Source organism: Pleurodeles waltl, chromosome 11, assembly GCF_031143425.1.
Source record: "Pleurodeles waltl isolate 20211129_DDA chromosome 11, aPleWal1.hap1.20221129, whole genome shotgun sequence".
Lineage (NCBI taxonomy): Eukaryota > Metazoa > Chordata > Amphibia > Caudata > Salamandridae > Pleurodeles > Pleurodeles waltl.
Window position 1 is genome coordinate 761,152,510 of NC_090450.1, and position 6,000 is coordinate 761,158,509.

Here is a 6,000-nt window from a genome sequence, read left to right on the forward strand (position 1 = left end):
CACCCCCAAACCTTTTGGACAGATACTGGTGGTTACTGACTCTTGGCTGTGCCCTGGGTACTGTTTACCAGCACCAGGGCCAGTGCTCTGTGTAAAGTGGACATGCAATTTAGGCTAATTATAATTGGCAGTATTAACCTACCTATAAGTCCCTAGTATATGGTAGGGCATGTAGGTTTAGGGACCCCAGCATAGGTACTGCACCCAGAGGTGCACAGCTGAGGTGCCCAGTGTCATTTTAAAGGCAAGCCTCCCTTGCTGGCTGCTTTTAAACTAAAGTTATGTGCAAATTTGACTTTGGAATTATAAGCTTTACCAAAGTCTTAAAATACCTTATTTTTACATATATGTCACCCCTAAGGTGTGCCCTATGTGTCCCTAGAGTTTTGCCATGTAAATATAAGCAGAGGCCTTATAAAATGGTTTTATAAGCCCTGGTGAGGTAAAATAGCCAAATTAGTTTTCCCTCACTGTTGTGAATGTCGTCCATAAGCTAAAATGGTGAGACTTTATTTTAATTAAAAAAGTCCCCTTAAGTGTTGGATGCCTCAGGTATGGTAGCACATTAATTGTTATGATAAATCCCACAACCTACAATTGTTGAATTTAATATAACTAGTTCAGGTAAAGGGTTTTGAACTGTACCTAAAAAGTTGCCAACTTCAGCTTTGTAGAGCCGTTCTCTGATTGGCCAGTCTCTGGCACCCTGGCCATGCTCCCTTGATGAGGTGTGAAGTGGCCCGGGCTGAACACAAAGTGATGTGCCTTGGGGAGGAGAACTACCTCAGCAGATCGGGAAGCAGGAAGGAGGGATGGCTGCCAAACTGATCTTTAACCGCAGGGAAGGACATTTGGAGCAATTCAGCACCTCCCTCACATCCTACAACCCCAGACCCAGGTGCCCTATTGATTAGTTGAGAGAGAACAGGAGAGGGGTGTGTTTAGGATTTATAGCCACACCAGTGGGTGAGCTCAGCCAAATTTAACCTTCAAAGATCAGTTTCAGCCATGATGGGTATTTGAAGAATGTTGCTCCCTTGGACTGATTTTTGCCACACTTCCCAGAAGGTGATCATCACAAGGGGAAGGACCCTGCATCCGATTGGAGAAGCAGGACCCCCCTGTTTTTCACCAAGGAGCAAGGATACATATGGCAGAGCTACACCCACACCTCAGATCCCTACAAGGAAGAACATCAGAAGAAGAAGAAGGGCTGACCTGCACCTGGACACTGCACTCAGAAAGACTGCACCAGCTGCAAACTTTGGATTCACCACAAGAAGGAATTTGCCTGGCTTCAACTTGTTCAAGGAGGGACTGACCAGCTGACCACTGTCCAGTGGCCAATTTGGAGTTTGCGCCACGTGCATTCTGGGATTTGTAGTCCGCACCCTGAAGGAGCAACTCAGAGCTTCTGGGACTTGGGGTGAGCTGTGGACTCCAAAGAACCTTGAAAGACCTTCTGGAAGACGGTCCAGTAGTTTGGAGAAGATGGGAGAACTTTTTGGAAAAAGCTCCATAAAGGGCAGCAACTTTAGCCGGCTTGCATCAACCTCGACTTGGCCTGACTTGCAGGTTTGTCCTGCTGAAGAAAATCTGTGAAAAAGTGTCTAAGCCTACCGCGCCGGGCATCCAAAGAGTGCTCCAGGGGCGTCGGATCAAGATTCAGGTTTGCCTCGGTTGAAGGATTTTCATCTCAAAAAATCATCAAAGTCCAAACATAGAAATCTTCACCAAGGGCTCCCGTGACGCGTATCTGAGGAAGAGCTCCAGGAGGTCGGATCGTGCTGGCGGCTTCGTCCCGCTGAAGAAAACGACTAAGTCCGAAGGTGAACTTATGATCGAGGCCTCCCGCTTGCTGTAGCCTAGGAGTGCTCCATCACGGTCGGCCTTACACTTTCACTTTTCCCCCCGTCGAGGTGCTGCCAGATGACCAGATTGGCGCTATTCGTTTTTTTAAGCGCTAAAAAACTAAAACGTTTTTAAAATTCATATCTCCCTTTATCCAATTTTATTCGTTTTGGTGTCATTTTAAAGCTAGAACTATTTCCTATTGTTATAAAATGGTTTCAGATTTTTAGACTGCTTTCTGTGTTTTATTTAAGTACTGTTTTGTGATACTTGAATGCTTTACAATTTGTCTCCTAAGTTAAGTCTTATCGCTCATTGTCAAGCTACCAAGGGTTAAGCTGGGGTTAATTTATTGAGACCTAACTGAACCTAGGTAATTACCTGCCTGTACAAATAATCCACTTTCCAACACACCCCAATACAAAAAACAAAAACCAAAAGAAAGCATACAGCATGAGGCTGCGTGGCAACAAAGATCAGTGTGGTCAAAGTTGCCAACCAAATATTCCAAGAGGAGCACCCCATAATGCCCTGCATGCCTTCTCATTAGAATGTGCTTCCTTCCTGTGGTGGCCCCAAAATGGACAGGAAAGTCACCAACAAAGTTGTGGGTGGCTGCAGGAGCCACTGAAGCCCTCCTGTAACTTCCCAAAAATGTTGCAACTTACAACATTTATGCCTCCCACAAGTATCCTCATTATTTCCACCCACTCCCAAAGTTGGAGCATTTGCTCTTTTGCTAGAACTGCAGTGCCCTCCAGGGAATTATTCTATGGCTGCATTTCATTTTATGGGGTCTGAAGATGTATAAAAAGACACAGACACACGTTATTTTTAGTTTTAGTGCTTTAGTAGCCATTTATGATTACAGTTATTTTTTGCCAATGTTGAAATGTTTATGGACATTAAGGATTGTATTTACACATAGTTTTTGATTGCAGTCAAATTAGGATGGTTGTAACATGTGGATTATTTGTCTTTTAATATGGTGGACCTTGATAAAGCCAAAAGGCTTACGTTATATATGTTGTTGTGATGACCCTTAATAAAACCCCCTTACATTGTGATGTTCCAATTGGAATAGGAGGGGGTTACAGTGAGTTTGGGGGTCATGACCCTCAAGGGGTAAAATGTGATTGCAAAATTGTACTACAGATATTTTAAATGCTCCTCATGCATATATTTGTAAATTATTGCATAAGATTCAGTAGTCTGTGTGTCATAGTGTGTGTGTGTAATGAATGTAAATGTACTCTTTGTTTTTCAAAGAAAAAAACACTGAGTGGACAATCATGTATTGATTATTATTATTATGTGCCAGTGAGTGGTGATTACACGCCCATACCACCTCTCCTGAGTAGGCCATTGTTAGACTTTTCATCCTTGGCATGGTCTTCCTTAACCTTTTGCCTCTGTTCCCCAGGTGTTTGATGTGTGCTGGACTCTGATGTTGCTGTTTTTGGTACTCTGGGCACTTTACCATTGCTACCCAGTGCTAAAGTGCAAGTGCTCCTTTATAAAATGTGTATGTAATTGGCTTACCCGTGATTGCCATATTTGATTTATTAGCAAGTCCCTAGTACAGTGCACTAGAGGTGCCCAGGGTCTGTAAATCAAATGCTACTAGTGGGCCTGAAGCACTGGTTGTGCCACCCACATAACTAGCTCTGTAATCATGTCTCAGACCTGCCACTGCAGTATCTGTGTGCAGTTTTAACTGTAAATTTGACTTGGCAAGTGTACCCAATTGCCAGGCCTAAACCTTCCCTTTTATTACATTTAAGACACCTCTAAGGTAGGCCCTAGGTAGCCCCCAGGGCAGGGTGCAGTGTATGTTTGAGATGGGACATATACTAATGTGTTTTATATGTCCTGACAGTGAAATATTGCTAAATTTGTTTGTCACTGTTACAAGGCCTGTCCCTCTCACAGGTTAACACGGGGGCTACCTTTAAATGTGATTAAAGTGTAGAATCCCTTTGGGAGCGGATGGACATGTGGAGTTTGGGGTCTCTGAGCTCACAATTAAATACATCTTTTAGTAAAGTTGATTTTAATATTGTGTGTTTGAAAATGCCACTTTCTAAAAGCATTTTCTTGCTTACACCATTTCTGTGACTCTGCCTGTTTGTGGATTCCCTGTCTGGGTCAGTTTGACAGTTGGGCAGGTTGCACCTTACACTAGACAGTGACACAAACAGAGCTGGGGTGTAGTCTGCATTTCCTGATGAGCCATCTGTGCTAGGAGGTAGAGGAGGAGTGCTCACTCATACCTGAAAGGGCTGTGCCTGCCCTCACACAATGCAGTCTCCAACTCCCTGGTGAGTGTCTGGGGCCTGGCCTGGGCAAGGCAGGATTTCACATTCAAAAGAGACTTTACTTTGAAGTAGGCCTACTTCAAAGTAGAAATTGGGTATAAGAAGGGCACCCAAAACTACAGACTTTTGAACACTTCTGGAAACTAAGAGGAACCTCTCCCTGGAGAAGAGCTGAAGAGGCGAGGAAGAAGAGCTGCCCTGACTGTGACTGTGCTTTGTGGAGCTATCCTGCAGTTGCTGCTTCTTCCAGAGTAAGAGGGCAAAGACTGGACTTTGTGTGCCTTCCATCTTGTGAAGATCTCCAAGGGCTTAATTTAGAGGTTGCCTTCCGTTGTTTGATGTCTCAGGGTCAGCAAAGACTTCTCTCTGCCAGCACCTGGAGTCTCTGGAGAGACTCCTACTCTGCCCTGTGGTGCCCATCCAGTTCCTGGGACCCTGAAAGGAGAAGCTGGCAGCCTAAGAGGAAGAAATCCACACACAGAAAGCCGTGCGAGGAAAAGATCGACGCAACTCCGATCTGTGGCTGAAAATCGATGCTCGCCTGTAACACTATCGAAGAATAGATGCACAGAGCTGAAGAAACGATGCACAGCATCTCTGACGGAGGCTGCTGAGAGCGCAACCCATGCTGCATAGTTTTCAGATCATCATGCAGCTTGATTTCTGACGTAAACACCGCTGGGCGTGTAAAAACGACACAAGGCCTGCCCGGACCTGAGAGTGCTGACTGCTCTCCTGTGGAGAGAAAAGACGACACACCCGACCCGACGAAAGGAGAAACTACGCAAGGTCTCACTCGTGAGTGAAATCGATGCATTGCCAGCCCTTTTCACGCTAACAGTGTTTGTGTTTAAAACTACATAAAGACTCTTTTTGCGTTGTAATTGATAACTTGACTAGTATATTGTGGATTTTTGTTGTTTTGGTCTTGTTTTGTATGGATAAATATTTTTTTTATTTTTCCAAACCTGTGTTGTGCCATTTTGTAGTGTTTTCATTAAGTTACTGTGTGTGTTGGTACATACACCTAGCACTCTGAAGTTAAGCTACTGCTCATGCCAAGCTACCAAGAGGGTAAGCAGGGGTTAGCTGAGGATGATTCTCTTTTACTCTGACTAGAGTGAGGGTCCTTGCCTGGACAGGGGGTAACCTGACTGCCAAACCAAGACCCTATTTCTAACAGCCATGGACTGCTCTGCTTTTCTACCCTGAGAGAGTCAAGCTCTACATTGGGATATCTGGGTCCCAGTAAGAAAAAAATGTTGAGCTATTACTTGAGCAGGGATCACATCCTGCACAATTAAAAATGCAGGGCCTCATTTACAAGCCCCCTGCACTGCAGACGTGTCACTTTATTTGATGCCAGCGGTGCAGGCTGCAGGGCCATGTCTGCAAGGCCACGCCATGTTCCATTGGTATTGCAGTGGCTGTTCCCATGAAAGACCCATGGAATCTGATGCATTCCCATATTTACAAAGTTTCGTGTACCTGAGCAGCAGGGGTGGCATAAGGGTGGTAGAACGGGGAGAAATAAAATGATTTCTCCCTGTTTTTTCCTCTTTCCATGTGTGCAGCATTCTGCAGCACACATAAAGAGAGAAAAATGCCTCTTGTGATTGTTTTTGTGCAGGAAGCTGTGCCTTTCTGCACAAAAACAATCATCTCCGCAACACAAGTATCCTTGCACCATGGTGCAAAGGTGCCTGCATTGGCGCATGGCAGCAATTTGTGCACCAGCGCAAAGGAAAAGGACAGGAATTCACCATATCTTGTAGATGCAGTGCATTCTTGCGCTTTTGTTTGGACACAGGGCAGAGCAGTAACAAGGCTT